The sequence below is a fragment of the Trachurus japonicus genome, chromosome 20 (genome assembly GCF_045865225.1).
Source record: "Trachurus japonicus isolate A0001 chromosome 20, Traja_1.0".
Taxonomy (NCBI): domain Eukaryota; kingdom Metazoa; phylum Chordata; class Actinopteri; order Carangiformes; family Carangidae; genus Trachurus; species Trachurus japonicus.
This window is the reverse complement of record NC_140926.1, coordinates 13,087,686-13,106,531: the sequence shown is the minus strand read 5'-3', so window position 1 is coordinate 13,106,531 and position 18,846 is coordinate 13,087,686. Positions and strand designations below refer to the sequence as shown.

Below are 18,846 nucleotides of genomic sequence, written 5' to 3'. Positions count from 1 at the left end.
CAATTTTAACTGCAACTGTTTTTCCCCCACATTGGATGCATTTATAACAACAGTATTTGTCTTTCCAAGAATAACAAACAAACATGTTGACACCACCTTCTAACAATCACATGTACGGTCTACTACGAGACAACAAAACTCAGCTGCCATAACCACAGGAAGTGAGCCAGGCTGCAGGCACATCACTGGACGGGGGTCTCCAAAAAACACTGAATCACCAATTCCAGTCATAGTATTATGGAGGGAAAAAAACACATGCAGGGGTGGGGGGGAGAAAAAAAAAATCAGTGTCTGATTGCCAGGGGGAGAGGGCATGTGCCAGTGTGCCATTCCTGTAATCATGTGGGTTAGCAGGGCTTTGATTATAGAGACACACCCAGTGCTTCTGGAGCTCACAGAGTGCTGGGCATGACTGTGCATTAAACTGAATCAAAAGCTATTGGGGAAGTGTTTGAAGTCTCCTGCACTATAATAACGAGGGCCCTTCTGGAAAGTGCAAAACCACTGTGGGGCTCTGAACAATGTCTCGCTGGTGTGTAATCTGTCCTCACATGGCTTCTTGGCACAACAGGCCCCGAGAGAGAAATGGAGAACAAGAGCGCACCAATAAAGCCTGCTTCTGGAGGAGTGCAACATGGGCCATTTATTTCCCTCCAAAGTGAAGAGGAAATCGTGGCAGGGGAGGGGCCCAGAGGACTCAGGTCTTCTCGTTTTACATCTCAATATTTGCGAGGGTGAGAAAAAGTGCTGAGAGAGCCAAAACACACAGACACATGTTGGAACCATGTCAGATGGTATTAAAGACAAACATGTATTTAAAAACAATATCGATTTCAACAGAACGCAACTTGGGTGGGGGTCTACAGTGAACTTTCGCCCCGCTGACAGCTGCTGTTACCTTGAACCAGATGTTGTGATATTAGGTTTGGGTCGAGGGAGAGGCACCGGGAAATGGGGAGGGAGAGATGTGATGATGGATTGAAAGAGATTAAGAGTAGCTGAAACCTTGAATCTTGGGTGAATTTAACAAGACCTGAGTGATGGGAATGTCACTCTGAACATACAGAGGAATCCGATCAATGGCCGACAGCGAGCTCGGGAGAAAATGAGAGATCAGAGTGGTGCGATAGGAGGAGAGGAGGATGGGGAAACAAAGGGAACAAAAGCAGGTCATGGGCCTTTTTCACAGTAAGTGTATGAGGTGTGTTGAGTAGATTGTGGGTTTAATTTTTCTGAGACTACAATCTGTAACCACAGTATAATAACATTATTTAAGTGCATAGGTTAACCATCAGTTATCTCATGCTACATTACTCTCCCTTGTGTGCACTGTGCAGTTTGCAGAGTCAGCGAAATTACATCGACCCCCCCCCTCCCCAAATGTATTTTATTCAAATGATGTGTCCAAAAAAACCTGACCAGAGGTATGCACCTTGCCTTAGTTCTACCAAGCCCCACTCAAGAGCCTGTCCACTCTTGAATCACTGCAAGGTAATGGCTCTAAAGTGCTGGAGTGCAACCCAGAGCCAGGCCACCCATTTACTGAAAGCTGATCACGCTCATGAATCTTTAACACAGGCAGCCACTTCAGGATGTCGCAGGATGGGAAGGGGAGGGGTTTTCTGTATAATAAGCACAGAGCAGAGTCCTGCATGGCGTCGGTTTTTGCAAACCCGCACCCGCAAAGCTGTTGCGACTGTCTAAATCAAATCTGGTCCAGACCCATAACGTTGATTAAACCCGTAGGCTGCGCAGCAGTCGCTCGGCATCGTGGAGATAGTGTTTAAACAGGGCCTGCATGACGGGCCGGTTAGAGGCTCTTGTTTTATGTGATGCACTGTCCCGTGCAGATGTGAAATGCGCTCACTCAGTCTGCTTCCACTTGTTGATGTAATGCACAGTGACACGAAGATAACCAATTTTGCAGTAATCATCTGTCCACATATTCTGAATGAGTGCCCAGTTCAGAGTGATGAAGAGGTTGCACTGTAAGCATTCATTAAAATTAATAATAATGGCAGCTAATTAGGCTTGATGTTTGTTTGTTTTTTTTCAGCCCACATTTACCTGTGCCCATACAATTAATGTAATTATTTGTTTTCATCCATTACATCTCTTTTTTGTGGGTTACCAGTGTAAGACACTGAACGATGAGAAAAACATTCAAAGGAAAAGAGAGCTGTAGGAGGAGGAAGAGAGACAAAGATCAAAGGAGGGCAAAATTGATTAACTGGTATAAATAAGCACCTCTCCACAACAATACAGTCAACAGTTTGTCTGTGGCTGAGAGCACTGCCAGGGGGAAAGAGTCAGATGTCACTATGGTAATCAGATTATTGTATAAAGGTGAAATACAGTGACGTCCTGAGCCGATTCATCATTGTTATTCGTTTTAATTGATCAGGATTGCTGTATGTCCGTGTCCATGATCCTTTTTGTTCATTGTAAGCTATCGTGCTAACACCCTGCTGTTCTCCATTTGAACAGTGGACATTATTCCTAATTCACTGTGCCTCTGTGGAGTAGTACAAACAACGAGCTAGCAGTTTCAATTCATGACACCGACAGACTGACAGAGTGTAGCTGCTTTAAGCAAATAAATACATTTGCATTTTTTCAGTTGCACTGTCAAGTGCTTCTGTTGGCAGAAAATTGCATTTGAACCTCTGCATTTTCTCCATGACACTCACTTGTCAACAGATATTATCCAAAACACAGCAGGACACTAAAAGGCAGCTGAATTAGCTTCCAACATTTTGCTGCAGGTCATCTTTAAGATACATGTGCACTGTATCAGCTCCAGTCTGACAACATACTATCAGATGACTCATACCAAGAGCAAGAAAACAACAAAGCTACACATATTCTGATACGCAGCCAACTGCGACCAAACCCGTGTCAGTCAATGCAAATCATTATTCTGATGATAAATGTGCTTAAAATGGTTTTGTAAGAACAGCTGGCAATAAAGTAATCCTAAAAGACTTTATTCTAGCCATCACCAGCTGAACTGTAACCTGTAAAGAAACACAACCCTGCAGCAGGAATGATAATTTTAAGAGTCAAGCTTTTTTTTCATACAAGACAGATGAATACCGCAGACCAAGGGGACTATTGGATGCAGCCCTTACAGTACTTTTACAAAATCGGCTGGATTTTGGACACAAGCACGCTTAAAGAAAAAACATAAGACTGTAATGGGAGGAAGAGAATTCAGCAGGCCTCTATCTGACAGCATTATCTTTACAAGTCAAGGAGATCCTAAAACTAAATCAGTTAAAAACAGAACTCTGGTCGGTAAACAAAGTTTTAACTATGAGGCTCGTTTCTTGGCAGTGGAAAAATGCTTCGGGGCCTTTGTATCAAAACCATCATCAAAGGTCTTCCCTCGTAACGAGACCTATCTCCTAAGAAAGACTTAAATTAAACAGCACAGATAAGGACACAAGCCAATAAAACAAATGTAGCGGGAGGGGACATGTGAAATTGTTTTCACTGACACCAATAAGTGCAAGTTTTTTTGTTTTTTTTGTCTAGATGTTTGCATCATCTGTGCGATTGGTCATTTTGTGTTTGGACAGAGGACCCAGTTGCCACACTGCACAGAAAAGTTGCGTAAAAAGGAGAGTTGGCTCTGGCTATGCCTCTCACCTTGGTTTCAGTCCAGAGAGTCCCTCAGGCCATTGCTGCAAGACGGTAATGCTAGGAAATCTTTAAGCATCATCCACTTCTCCCTGCTGGAAGAAATAACAGCAAAATTGGGATATATAGCACACAGTATGAATCAGCATAGAGGTAAAACAGTGTGTCATGACGCAACACTCTGGGACCGTAGCTGTAATACACTTTGCTATTTTTATACTGAGACGTATGACGTCAAGAGAAGATGTGATCATATATTTAGAGCAGCAGCTAACAGTTGTTTTCATTATTGATTCATCTGCTGATTATTTTCTTATGTTAATCAAGTTCAGAGGGAGACGGCAGTGTGGCAAATCATGACTGACAAGGTGGAACCAAAGATTTGTTTTACAATTTTGCATGATTGACATGATTAATCAGGCCAATTAATTCCCTTTTACTGATATATTGTTTCGCTGTTTATTTTACATTTCAATAATGATAGTCTTCTTGTTTTGCTCATTTGTGTAGCCTTTATTCCCTGCTCTGGTTTCAATGTTCAGCATCATTCACTTGGACCTTCACCTCAGGACCAAAAATGAGCCTTGAAAGAAGAACTACTCAGAGGGGGATACAAGGTCAAACAATTCAACCTCATATGCTGTTTATGTTTTATCGTTACAAATAACTGAAAGATGTACACCCCTACAGTGAATACCACACAAGATGGACATAGAAAAATACAATGCGATACTGTAAACTCTCACAGCCAAACCCCATTGAGCAATATTTTCTGAGTCATCAGTTTCAATACAAAGCTGAAAAAGGGCTAATTAGAAAGAAATCAGGTATTAAAACAAAATGCTGTACTTTTGTACTTGGATTGCTACAGTAATCATTCAACAGAATGCAAAGCCCCAGTGTATAATACACCAAAATGTCAAAGGCATTTTCCAGCGAACTAACTTCAGCAACTATATAGGTTAACTGGTAATGAGCTTCAAACTCACAAGTCATCTTATCTAGTGCTAACTGTTTGCATTAAGTTGGTATAGAGCTGTAAGTTGAGTGTCTACAGAGTCTTTTCATTTCCTTTGGGACCTCAAGGTCTATTAGATTGTGGAACACAGTGTGCCTTTTTAATCACGGCACACAATTAATTAGACAGGAGAAAAGTTTCAATTTTAAAACATATTCCCATTTGGATAATTACAAAAAGCAAGTTTTAACGACAAAAAAAAGGACTTTGTCAGGCTATTTGGCCGTGCTGAAATAAAGTTCCAATGAATATTATTTCTTTGGAGGAACTTGTCTTACTACTACATGTAGTCTGATGCAGAGAGAGCCAGCCAACCCCTCTTGGCCTGGGTGATTTCTCCCAAATACCTGCCAAGTGAGCCAGCTGAGGAATGCACTCACGTGATGTCATGTGCTGACATAACTGAGAGTAAACCGATTCCCCTTTTGAACCCTGCACAAGACCATAGCTGGAAGCCGTGTCGAAAGGTGATATTCAGTATTCTGAATCGCTGTGCACCGACCGCACACAAACAAGCTGAAATCTGTGATGAGTCAGAGTTAAAGCAGGAGGCAACAAATTGCACACCTTAAATATAAATTCAATCTTCTGCTTCTGTAAACAAATAAACATCAAATATAGTGAAACTGTATAAAGTGTGACGGTCATGAATGACGTGGCCAATCTGATGTTTTTAAATGTAATTTCATAACTTTATTTCTCAACTCCACCTTCCTCTTTTCCTTTTCCCTTTCCTGCATGGCTCTTAGTTCTCATCCTCTAGAGGAATTTCCTCTGGGCTTTAATGCTGTCACATGCTCAGTCTCAGTCCAGCCCTTGATCTGTGGACTGAGTGACAGAATAAGGCAGAGTGTGAAAACACTCCATTGAACTACTTTAACAGTAATCATTTTTAAATGGCCAAACATGATCAAAAACTTCTGAGTGATAGTTTTGTGAGACGAGTCTGTTCTTTGATCATAAATTTAAGTCAATTGCTTAGAAGATCCACTAAATAATAGTGATTTCCTCTCAAAAAAATCAATGAGCAGCTACAGTAGGAAGAAATTAATCAGATAGCAAAACAGAAAAAATACTGTTTTACAAGCAATACTGCACAGTTACATTACTAAAACTGACTACTTGCATCCCATGATGCTAGTGTATTCACCTAAACCATCAATTCCCTTTAAATATACTTTAAGATGTGAGGTCAATACTCTGTGTGACCCTGTGTTGACAACATTCATTGTTCAAGATTGTAAACAAACACCTTCCACGTATTAGACCAGCTGAGCCAATGCAATGTTTCCTGTGAGATGAAGGGTGGGGACCTGCTTGTGACATTAGTGGAGAGTGATACAACACCGGCAGCAAGTCACACCAGAAGTATGCATGCACAAATGCCTCCAAGCAAGCCTGCACGGCGTGTAGACACAGTGCAGCAGAGGATCTCGTAAGGAAAAGAGTGTGTTCCTCGGGGAGCTCTCTATCCTTGAAGGGCTATTCTACTTGGCACAATAGCGCTGACTGACACATGGTGTAACCTAAACAAAACAAACTTTCCTGCCAAGCCTGACACTGAGCTTCAGCAGCAACATTAATTGAGTTTCATGTTACCCTCCGATATCTAGCATGACACAATCAGTGACACTACACTCGCGAGTTAAAATGAGGCTTGTTTCAATAAGTAATAATTCAAGACAAATATGCAAAATCACAAAGAAAGAAGGAGCCGGGGAAATATACACCAACACAGAGAAGCTCACACCTCGTCCAAAACCTGATACTGGATCATGGGAGTACCTCATTTGCCCAATACACTCTGAGTCCAACCATCTGTTGGTATTTAAAGGAGGGGGGTCAAAGATCATCAGGTTAAAAGTTCAAGCTCCCCTTAAACAGACTGCTGCCAATTAACCCGTAACTGGTGATAGACGGTTTCATTACACTGAGCAAAAAAAAAGAAGGAAAAAGCACAGATTGTTACCACCACCTCACCATCAAAACAAACCGATACCCGGCAGTTCAAAAATGAAGCAACACCTCAGATGAATGAAACAACATAAACCGAGTGACCTGATGACTACAACAGATTTCACGTCCAAGTTCAAATGGTTTTGAATGCGGGACACTCATCTTATCAAGACGACAAGGAATTTCTGACACCAGCAGAGTGAACGTGTGAGGTGATCAGATGTGTTTTCTAAAGTCAAACCTTGGGAGAAGTTGTAATCCCCCCTCCCTCTCTCTCTCTGTCTCTCTGAGTTGGCAATAGGTTCCCTCTGGGTGAAAGGCTTTGTCACCCAGGCTGAGCTAACAATGCTAATGAGCTGGCTAACAAGGTTCAGACAGGCTAACGCTTAGATAGTTCATGTGCTAGAAATTGACCATAATGGCCAGGTCACAGAGGGGCTAAACGCCAATGGAGCCCCTACTGGGTGCCTTTTGAATGGCCTACTGATGGCCTTCAATTCAATAAGAATTAAGACTGATGTCTATCCTAATGAAAACACCTGGCCTATTGGCTCCAGCCAAAGCTTGGGTCAAGATTGTCTTCCTAACCAATAATCAATAGATTATTTACGTTGGGGGTGGGGGGTAAATAGCACAATTAGATTATCCAGCCAAACAAAGATTTCCTCACATGTATAATCTGAAACAAAAGGACATGTTTCACCACAAATGGAGCTTGTCACAGCTTAAAGGTTGTGTGTTGATTTATGAGGACACTGTATATGTTTGATGTATGTTGTTTATAGACATCTTAAACTTTCCTGCCTCAGAACAAGGCACCTGATACTGATTTAAGTCAGAAGATGTTCAATAGCAAACATCACAAGAATGTGGTTGTACTGGGTTTCTGTGGGGAGCGTTAAAGGTTTACATATCTTTTAAATGGCAACACATAGCGAAGGCGTCAAACCCCTTTAAACATACATAAAATAAAACAAACCAAAACAAGGCACATACTGTATTTGGCGCTTGGAATTCTCCTTGGCCTTGACACTTAAAAGTATCATTACTGCTTGAAGGTCACAAACTAAATACAATACTGAACTGAGTACTGAAATATGACACTGTGTACAGTTAAATAAACAGATTATTAAAAAGTGAAAATGAAATATGCACACTTAAGGCTAATGTGTGTCAAACACATCATAAAATCAATTACCCCCATAAAAGGCTACCTGTGTTATCAGGATAAATGTAGTGCAAATGGTATCCATCTACATTAACAACACCAGATATTTATGATTCAAGTAGAATATATCAAATACAACTTAAAAACTTAGAGTTCATAATATTTTCCAGGTAAGCAAAAAGTGAACTGCAGCACTAGTCAAATATGACTAAAATACACCATAAAAAAGTTTTCAGTTTCAATTTGAATGTCTTGAAAGAGGTACAGGAAGAGAGAAGCTACCGAAACCGTGTACTATTTTAACTGGTTTGACTGAAAATCCTGGAGGAGTCTTGCTGAGATCAGCATATACACAGACTCACAGTATTATTTATTATCATTTCTCTGGAGTCATGCCAGGACGATTCACCGGGTATCTCTGGTGCAGATGCAGCCCTGTGCCAGGTGCCTGTACATCTGTTGCTCCAATAGCAACACCCAGCTACTTCAGCTGTGACCTCAGGGATGTTAAACACAAACGTGCAAGAACCATGATGAAACTGATAAGAGGTGCTGTAAAGGGTGAGTCATAATGACAAGAGAAAGCAAATGTGTGTGTATAACTGCGACTGCAATGTAAATGTGGATTTGCTGTGTGCGATAGGGTGTGGGCACGAAGAAACAATTTGTATGCACGGCCGATTGTATCATGGTTTTTGAGACAAACTGGAATTCGTCTTGTGACTGGTCTGCATGTCAACTGCATATCTATTGTGCGTTTGTCCGCCATCTTTTATTGCACCGTGACAGTTTCTAAGAAAATAGTTCCCATGGAGGCCCGAGGCTATACAGTGGAAGCAGACTTCCACAAGGATAAGGAGGTGCCATGTTTGCAAGGAGGGGAGGGGAGGGGAAGAGGAGATCAGCTGACACAACTATGTCACTTTATCAGCCAAAGACTGAGACAATGTGACAGGCCGACACTCGGTCTCGCAGCAAACGCACACACAAAGGTCAGACAAATCTGCGAGACATACTAAACAGAAGTAGCTCCATTTAGATTTAAATTAGGCAAAGTAGATAGGACAGATAGAAGTTTTTAGCGTTTTCCTGCTCCACTGAAGCAAAGTGTGAGCGAGGTAATAATCTGTGGAGCACGTTTATGGGGATGACTTTAAACCCCAGCATTACCTGATTAAGAGTGCTGCTGCTCTGACAGTGGAACATGTAATTGGACCAGACAGAGCAAAGAGAAAAGTGAAGCAGCCTTCTCTCCGTCTCTCTCTCCGTCATTCTCTCCATTTACACAGTCCCCTGCTGAAACACTCGGTGACAGCCAGGTCAGGCAGACCCTACAACTAAGGCTATTTAACCTCTATCTACAAAGTGAGTCACTGACAGAATCAAATAATAGGGGCTATAGTGGTGCTATATTCAATGTGTTGGATTAAATCTAGTTGACTCTGGTCTAAAAATGTGGTATTAAAACAAGATAAATGTCACCAATAAACACATCAAGTAGAGTACTGTAGACAGAGTGTGCAAGATGAAGAATTCCCGACATGGGATTCATCTGCAAATAACAAACGCTTTGAGGGATTATTTCATACTGACATAAAGTGACCTCCTCTTTTTACACCCTAATCAGCCATCGACCACTGATGAAACCCTGCCAGGTCAAACAGGACTCTGGTCTTTATTTCAGGCACACGTGGAGTCCATCTGGCTGAGTAGCTTGCTTCCCATTAATATTTAAGTGTTAGATATTGTTGGGGATTCACTACCCCTATATTTAATTTTTGTAATCAGAAGATGTTGTCATCTTCTGGTACATCTGAAATCTCCTGTGTCTTCTCTTCAAACCTATTTTGGGTCAGAGATCTCCATCCTCCTAATGTGTTTTTAAACTGAGATACTGTCAGTGAGCTACTGTAGCTGGAGCATCAGTGTAACATCACAGCTTTTCTCCTTCTGTGCAAATTCCCTCTCCATTGAGTGCCTTTGTTTTGTATTCCACTGCCAGATGAGATGGGAATCGGTTTTGTTTTGACGGCCCACATCTTCAGGTGCCAAAACCACAAATCTCTGGAGTAAAGGTGTGAATAGAAGCACTTCAACATGTAAACAAAAGCATGCACACTGGCATAGTCCATGTGGGAGAATTGTAGGTAATTTTCTAGTTTTGAGGGAAACAACAACTCAGTTATGATGCATTCCAGTGCTACCAAATATAATATTGCATAGACAACCTAATTACCAAAATTGTGAGTGGGCATTAAGAGCATGAACATAAAAGTTTCAAAATAAAATGATTTTTTCAAGTAGCCCCTTAACAGCTCAGGAACTTGAGCCATAGATTTCAATTTCTCTTCCATTATTAAAGGCAAAATGTACTTCAGCTCACCAACATGGTGTGTGTGTAGAGGGGTGTACTCGCACTCATATCTCAAAACATATGTAGTGCATAGTCAATGCTAATTGTATACAGGCAAGTGGAGAGAGAGGGTGCTTTTGTTCCTCCCTACCCCTCATTAAAAAGGACATGACCTGCCTTATTTTATCTAATTACTATCAACAAAGCCCATAAAAACAGACCACAACAAGAAGGTTATAAAAAAATATCTTAACACATGAAAGTGCCATGTTCATTCCTTACAATCAACACAGCAGGTGCAGTTCTTTTCTCTCATCTTGGAAACCTGGTTGAGTAAGAACTGAGCTCTCTTGTTTGCATTGTTTGAGCCTCTTGATCATAAGAAAAAGTCTCCCACAAAAACAAATCTGGATTTTATACAAATATTTCTGAGAGCTTGACAACCTAACTAGATCAGAAAGTAAGTGAAGGACAACTCTTGATATGACGCATGCATGACTTTTACTTTAGCCTGTTCAAAGAATGTGCTCGTAAATGTTTCGATGCTTTCTGTTACTACTTCAGATCTTCCTCTAATTACTTCCTCTCGTCCACACTTTATTTCAAAAAGTATTTCAGTCTTCTTCATTTTAACAGTTATTAATAGAAAGTAATTTATCATCTAAAAATCTGATAATTTGCTGATTATATCTTCTCAAATTAGGGAAACTAATGGTTGGATTCTGGTTTGTGCTACTGTACGTAAGAACCCTTTGTACCAACTGTCAGGGACATAATGTTGGATATGATATCTTGATACGATAATCACACTGGCACAAGAAAAAACATTTATTACCCCTGAATTATCTGGATTATGTGGACAATTACTACATTACCTCTTAATTAGAAAGAGCCTGTTAGATACTGCAGCATGTCCATCAGGTAATGAGGAGCTCATTTACATGCTCACCTATTCACATTGCTCGTTTCATTCACCATTTATGATTCATAGTGGGAGTTAACAGGGTGTGATACGAGGCTCATGAACCTGTGCAACATTTTATGTTCCCTGTGATTAACAAAAGGAAAACAAGCGCCTCAGCTGATGGGTTTGTGTTTCGTTTAATCTAGTTTAACCTGCTGTGTACCTCGCTGTACAGTATGGATGGAAAAGACAGGTCAGCTAAGGAGATTCCCTCCCCACGCTTAAAACAGTAAAGATAAAACAAGCAAAACCATATTATAGGTCACTGAAGGAACACTGCTGAGTCAGCGGAGAGCGAGAGACAGAGAAAAAGAGAGAGGGAGAGGGAGAGAGAAATCACGCTGGTCAGAATTTGACCCTCACAATGTGTACAGAAATGAAAAGCCTGAAACTGAATCCCCACATTCCTCTGGCTTTATGACAAGCGAGTGAGAAACGCTGCCGCCCTGCACGTCATTCCATACTACCTTAACCCGGCCTGTGATGGTGGCGAGCGCCTGCTGTTTAGCTCGACTCATATACCCCCATTAGACTGTACACTAGATTTTTTTTTTTTTTTTTGCAGGGACTGATTCACACTGCATATTTTTGGACCACCCACCCAACTCCAGCAGGCAGCTTGCTCAATCCAAGTTTTCTCTCCCTCCCTCGGTGCCAAGGATTCCACCCCGGGCAGTGGGAAAGGTGCCAACCACATGCTAGCACCCTCGCTAGCACCCGATGCCACAAACACATTGTGGCGGTGGGAAAAGGCGATTCACCCGCTCGCAACAAATTAAGACTTCAAGCACGCTCCCCAACCTTAATCCTCAACTGCACGCTGTCCTGTCTCGCTTTGTGTTATTACACCTTTGACGGCTGTGGAAAGAGCAAAGGGAGCTCGGCTCTTCTTAATGAAAATGAGCCACTTACATGCCCAAAATAGTAACAGTTATTAGATGTAGCATATTGTACAGCTAAGCGATACTGGCCTCCCAACACAAGGTAAAAAAAAAAAAAAGAAAAGAAAAAAAACAGCTGCAGAAGCATTGTCATGCAGTCATGTGACCTCTGTTGTCTCCTCTGTTCAAGCCAAACTGGCTAAGGGCACCTTCTTTGCAATGAGCAGTAGACACCACAATATCATTTAGCTTGAGAGATCAATATGCACTTTGCTGTGGCTGACCTACATAAGTAGAGGAGTGTGGACTGTCGAAATCATTGGATTGCCTCTGAGCCTCAAGATCCTTGGAGCCCTGGTGGAGTCTCCATGGGGGTAGGCGATGAGGCAGCCCGTGGTGTGAGGTTACAAATCTCAGTTTTAAAAACATTACTGATTTAAATAACTCTCAAATAACTAGCCATATCATCCTAACTCGAACTGACGGCCACGGGCAGTTTCCCCACCAGGAAAATGATCTCAAACACGTCAAGGACACTTCAATGGTGCATTTGTTTGCCAATACGCGGTAGCTCTTAAATGTTCCAGGAGCAAATTTGAGCTCAATATTATCATCAAACAACTGTAATGTCATGGGTATCACTCCTGTCAATCCTGAGCAAACCCTGCAATTTAGTTTCTAAGTAACTGACACAATATTCATCTCTTTCATGAAAAAACACTGTACTTGGATCATTTCTGTATGATGCACAGAATCAATTAAAGTGAAAACATCCTGCGCAGGCTGCTGATAACGAGACAGGATCTACTCTCTTGGCACAGATAGATGGGTCGGCTGATTTGAGGTCAGCTCAACAAGACAATGACAACATGCCTTGAAGCGAAGAGGGAGTAAATACTCCCCGCTCCTCCTCTTCCATGTCAGAGCCCTCTCAGCTTTCCATCAAACGCCGCTGCCTCGCTCTATACGTCTCTCCTCCGTCGTCTCCCCCCTCCTCTCTTCGCTCTGCTGTAAAAACCTGGCCATTACCCCACAGCTCATCCCTCACGCCCACCCAGGACCTGTCACACGGCTGTTTCCATGACGACGCAAACGCAGAAACAGCAGGGTGAGATGCCCAGTGAGACAAGGCAAACAGATACCAGGGGGAGGGGTGTGTCGTGTCAAGAATACACGGTGGACCTTATAAAGCATATGATGGACACATAACACGATTTGTTACAACTAAACTTGACTGGAAGACACATGGTTCCTGGTATGATTGTTTGACCCGTCTTACCGTACAGCCAGAGTTTAGCCTACCGTAACTTCCAGTATGGGGATCAATCATACAACATAGATCAGATAATAACATTATAAATAAATAAATCAAAGACAGTAATCTATAACTGGGAGGGCAGGAGTAGCCGCTGCCAAAAGCAGTAGCTCCTTGAAAGGAATGCGCAGATTTGAGCAAGAGCAGTAATACTTTGCAACATCCTTATGAAAGCTCAGATTCTTAGCAGCCTCTGAGCACTGGGTGCTGTCATTTGACACTGCTTAAAAAAAAAATAGAAGGGAGCCCACAACTACACACTGAGTCTGTGTGAGACTGAGGGGTATGGTGTTGTTCTGGGGGTGGCCGTACTAAGTGGTAGAGACAGGGATGTCATTTTCCAGCCTGGTTCAAATGAGTCAACTTAACGTTGTTAGCAAAGTAAAGTGTATGGAAACAAGAGCGGCAGTGTGGTAAACTGTGACAACCTACAAAGGGGATTCATGTCACCAGTTATACAGAAGAGTTTTGTACATTGTTTAGATATCGTACATCAGTTTATGGTTTGACATGATGCAGGATTCAGCACCTCAGTGCGTTCAAACTAAACTCCGAGCAAAATTTGTATTTTTCTGAAGTGGTCCAGAAATGAGTAAAGCATTGAGGCGAGTGTGAATGCGTTCATTCTTCTAAAAGTGATTATGATTTGAATGGGGCTTTAGTTACGAGCCTGCAATAAGTTCACAAGCTTAAATAAACCTTAATGCCCCATTAACAATGAGTCAGAAGTACCTGAGGACCGCATGCAACTACAGAAGAAATTCACCTCCACGTTGCACTCCATGTAGTGCATTCATTCGGAATGAATACAAACACTCACTTGAATTTGTGCTCAAAATATGAAGTATCTGTGCTCAAAATACAAAGCATGAGTTGACACAAATGCATATCCAAAAAAGAAAAAGAAAGAAAGGAGTAGGAGGGGAAATGAGAAGTGGACAGAGTTGAGAACAGGAAATATTAATTATCTCAGAAAGGCCTTAGCATAGGGGTCAAACTCTTCAAATCTTGTTTTGTTAATCAACAATCTAAAACCCAAAGACATTCAGTTTACAACCATCAAGGACTAAGGGAGCCAGCAAATGTTCATACTGGAAAAGCTGCAACCAGAAAAATTTGGCAGCTTTGACACAAATTGTCTGAAGATGATTTGTGGAGATTTTATCATACAGCTGCATGCATAAAATACAAACCACAAAAGTAAGATTCAATTTCATATTATACCGGGGGTAGAAGTACAAAAAAACTCATTACTGAACTAAAATATTAGTACTGGTGGAAAACAAACCAAAGCACTGGGAGCGTATATGCAGCAGAACAAGGGTCAAACGATTAGCCTACCGTATCACTCAGGTGATGCAACAAAGCGACCTATCACAGGGCAAAAGTCAGTGATTACAAGATGACAGGTTTGTCTCCAAGCGCTCTGGAACAAACTGCTTTGTTTTATGTAGTTATGCTCAGGCAATGACAATAGAGGCAACTAAAAAGAAACTCATGACAGATAGAGGGGGTGTGACAGCAACTACGGCAAGAAAAGGACAACTAGCCAGCAAGCAGGAGATGAGCGTGGAGATTGTGTCCACATGATGTGACAAGTTGGGCATCACTCTGCCACACACCTGTTGCTATAGCTGCGGTTTACTGTTGTGTGGTGTGTTAAGGCAGAGAACTACTTCTAATACCCATTACACCAACGGTGCCAGGTCAATGTGAGAAACCCTCCAGTCAGTTATCCTTGTATAAACATCCTCACACAGGCACTTGCATACATGCTCGCATGAATTGCTGGACTGTCAACAACCCAACACAGTCATTCTTTTGCATTGTTATGTTGAAAAAACATAAATCAAATTTTCCCAAGATGAGGGAGAAACAATAGCCCTGTTATGTAATTCTTAATGCAGCCTCATATGTTTCTACCACAAAAGCAAATAACAAAACCTTGAACATCCAACAATACTACATAGTGTATCAATACATGCTTGCATCTGGAACGAACTGCATTCGAAAGGCATCATGCCTGCTCCGTGTCCTCATACAACACACCCTAAAAATTTAAATCAGGTCAGGTTAGGAGGAAATTTTCTCCTGGACATGTCCTGTCTTCCAAGGACAAATGGTTTGATCTCCCACTATCTATCAAAAAAATCTTTTTGAGAGTGGGTTTTGTTACACTGAAATGAAAAAGTCAATAACTTCAGGCACTATGCCTCGGAGATAAAACGCTTTTCAGGCTGGCGGGAGCAGTGTTTTTTAAGTGGTTAACAGACAACACATGAACACATTTGAAAGGAATAAACACATATCTATAAACTCAAAATTTCATATGCTCGAGCTAGCCTCTGTGTGTGTGTTAGTGGTTAATGAGAAACATGAACCACATGCCAGTGTTTCTTTTAGACTTCTGGAGAATTTACTTTGCATATGCCTACCAGCAGGTCCGACTGAAATCCATCACATCACATCTCCTCCGAAAACCCTGAAGTCGCAGCCAAACCGGAGCTGAACAACATGTCATGTTAAATCTCAAACCAGTGATGTGACACAAATACCGTGCACCATCAGGTGGGCAGAGTGATGCAACAGAAGACTGCTCAACTGGTTCCAGGTTATGCATTCCAGTGGCATTACTGAGAGGAGCGTTGACAATCACTGAAATGGCACAAGCTGTCTGCCTGTATAGTCCTGAATCAGTCAAGCAGGAGAGCCTTTAGAAGTAGTGCACTGCACTCTCGACACACACATACACAACACACGACAATGCAACACACAAGTCAACCCCTCCGAGCTGCATTCCTCCATACTGCATTAGTGCCTTGCCATTTCCACAGCGCATCTCCTGCATTCAATTAAAAGGTCCTGCCTATGTGTAAATTCACAATGAATCCTGCATGAATCTCTATTAGCTGCGTTTTATATGTTATTTATTTATTTTGGAAAGCAGAGCCACAACAAGCTGTAAACACCATGCAGACTACTCCTCCAATTTTGCGCGCACAACTTTCTGAATCACTTTGTTTTCCTTTTACAAATATTCCAAACTACTATTGCTTTAGGTGTCAGAAGTGCTCACATTGTGGCTTGGCTGCTAACTAGCCCGTCAGTGGGAGCAACGCAACCTCGACGAGATAGACAGTAACGCCAGCCAAACACAGGAGAAACATTAGTTCAGCAGGGAAGGGAGAAAAAAAAGAGGTCCCTGCATCCTGAAACAAATGCAGAAATTTCCTCAACTTACCTAATGAGGCGAGTGGTGGGGAGCCACGGCGAACACCACAACAAACAAGGTTAACAGCCCGCTCAAACACATGGTGTGGAGAAGTGTCCCGACTCCCTCATATATTCTGACAACGACGTTCAAACAAGCCAGACTAGCCTACAGCTAAACAGTTAGCATGCATGCTAACTACGCTCCTGCTGCTACACTGGCGAACTTCGCCCGGTGTTGTGTGTGTGGTGTGTGTGTATGTGTATGTGTGTGCACGGTCACTCGCTCACTCAGCACAAAAAACAATGACATATCAAAGTACTGTGCACGCTACGTTTTTTTTTTTTTTTTTTTACACTTTACGCTAAAATGTACACGCCACCACATTGAAAAAAATGCCTCCTAAACATTGCATTAACTCGGCTGCAAGCTCGCTGTCTGCGCTGTCTAACTGACTTTGCTGCAGAAAACACTATTGACAGAGTCAGCGAGCTTAGCCAAGAAGCTAGCGCTTGCTAATAAGCTAACGCCGAAGCGAGAGCCTGTGCCAGACAAGACACACAACCGAGATTGAAGACCTCGCAACTGGGTTCATGGATTTCACAACCAAAAAACACCACGTCCCATCTCTCTGAGCAGCGCCAACGCGTGTGGCTACTTACAAATTAATACTTTCGGCCGTGTCCTCGCTGTTAAATCCCGTTTACCAGAAGTAGCTCTGACCTTCGCGGTAGTGAAACAACATTTCTGCTGGCTAACTGTGCCGCCATGTTACTCCTGCTCTGCAAACCAATACTGAGTGTTTATCTGGCTGGTGTAGCTATCCTCCCCCACACCAAACCACATCACGGGGCTCCGGCGGTATCAACTCAGCTACCGCCGGGCTTCGTGAGCAACCCCACAGGCGATTTTACCTGCGAAGATGACACGACAGGACTTGTTAATTGATTCAACGACATCAATTGCTCGATATTTAATTTGACAACCACTAACTAAGTCCCACTGTGTCACCGTTGTCAGAAATGTTTTTAAAAACGTGTGTCGCGGTTTTAAACGTGCTCAAACTATGACCCAACTCAGGGGTTTTGATCACAAAACAAAATATATCAAGTATCTTATAGCTACACGTTACATTAACAATCTCAGCCTTCTTGAGAATACATGCTCACCAAGATGTGTAAAATTTAAGGTCATAAAGATTTATGTCAGCCTATAAAATAACGTGTGTAAGCGCTGTGTCGCATTATAAAAAGGCTGGTAAAAGGACTGTCAGTAGACTGAGGCTTCCCTTCATCTCATAAAGTTCAATTTCAGTCCAGTCTGGTTGATTTTAAGAAGCTATAACATTTATCACAGGCAGTAACTAGTGATGAGAAATTTGTGCAAGGAAAGGGGGCAGGGGTTTGTCTTTCAACAGGCACAATGGTTGCTATTTAAAGAAGTGAATAAAATGTATTATAACATAATAAACAGAAGGGAAACATAGCAAGCTTACAGTAGATAACCGTGCCCCACTTACTCTGCTACCTTGATTTACTGTCTGGTCAAGTATCCATGGATCAAACCAGCGGGCAGGCGTTTTCTGCCCCAAAACCTGTGCAACAGCGACACCGTGTGGTCGATACATAAAAGCATCAACACGGTGGTTTCCACATATTCTCACGTAGGACTCACTACCTTCAGGTTTTCTCACAAACTCACATAACAGCAGCCTCTATAATATTTTCCATCATGCCTCGTTGATTTAAGCAACATGGGAGTTAAAATTTAAACCTGACTTTCATACAGGATGGCTACTTTCAGTATTAGTGTTATATTTCTCTAGAGAATGAGACCCTCACCATAAGAAATAAAAACATTTTGATTACACTCAAGATTTTTTGTTTCATCTTGACAAACTATTTTAAAGCTTTTATATTTGGCATAGGCCTATTCCATGGTTTGAAACACTATTTAGACTTTCATTTTTGGAAAGGCCTATAGAATACACAGAATAAGCCAGTAAAAAGAACAAAACAAACAACAAACTAAATCAACATTATTGCAAGTTACCACAGGTGCATTGACTTTGAAATAAAATCCCCCATCTTCTAAACCCCCCAGGAACCTGCTTCTTGTGCAAATTAGTGACATTTACTTGTGTGACTCCTTTTTGACTCACTTTCTTTATCATTGTTCCGGAGCAGCTGCGCTGATAAGTAAAAAATCACCAGCCAAACAACAACAACTTTTTTTTTTTCAATAAAACATTTTATTCCTTTACAGGATAAACCCTCAGGACAAGTTGAGAAAACCACTGATGTACTGCCAGAGGCAACCGTGACTCACTGTGTACCTA

At 41.8% G+C, this 18,846-nt stretch overlaps 1 protein-coding gene across 2 annotated transcripts in view; it reads right to left on the bottom strand.

Annotated features, from left to right (window-relative positions):
- ncoa2 (nuclear receptor coactivator 2) overlaps positions 1-17,394 on the bottom strand; it is a 54,715-nt gene extending 37,321 nt beyond the window's left edge. For both annotated transcript variants that reach the window (XM_085763449.1, XM_085763448.1), the window contains exons 1-2: positions 17,171-17,394; positions 3,652-3,737 (exon numbers count right to left, since the gene is read on the bottom strand). The gene's annotated coding sequence lies outside the window, so the exon portion shown is untranslated. The remainder of the gene's footprint in view (positions 1-3,651; positions 3,738-17,170) is intronic.
- Positions 17,395-18,846: the final 1,452 nt, after the last annotated feature.